The sequence below is a fragment of the Populus euphratica genome, unplaced genomic scaffold (genome assembly GCF_000495115.2).
Source record: "Populus euphratica unplaced genomic scaffold, PopEup_1.0 scaffold486.1, whole genome shotgun sequence".
In the NCBI taxonomy this organism is placed as follows: domain Eukaryota; kingdom Viridiplantae; phylum Streptophyta; class Magnoliopsida; order Malpighiales; family Salicaceae; genus Populus; species Populus euphratica.
Genome location: NW_011500362.1, coordinates 136,303 through 136,740, shown reverse-complemented (window position 1 = coordinate 136,740; position 438 = coordinate 136,303).

The window sequence follows — 438 nt, the reverse complement described above, 5'->3', positions numbered from 1 at the left end:
TACCTATAATTTGTGGTAAATGTCTATTTTTAATGCAGGTCTATCACATAAATGAAAGGATTGATTGATGAATTTAAGAATTGAAATTGAAAGGACAAAGAGATGGCCCAACTAAGAAAAGAGATGCTGGTGCAGTTCAAATCGGAACACCATTTGGTATTTGGGTCATATCTGAAGCTGTATATCTCATATTTAGGTGTATTTTATATGGATGGAAAGGTAAGACATAGGCCTACAACTTTCATATAGAGCCCAATATTTGAAAAGGCAATTTTCAAGTTCAAATTGTAGCAACAATAAAGAAGTCTGAATTTGTACTCCAACCCGTGCCCTGTTCAGTGCTTGGCCCATAGCTTGAGTTCTAGAAGTCCAAATGACATTCATTTAAAAAGAAAAAACTGAGATAATTTCCTACAACTTTCATGTTTTCAAGTGGTT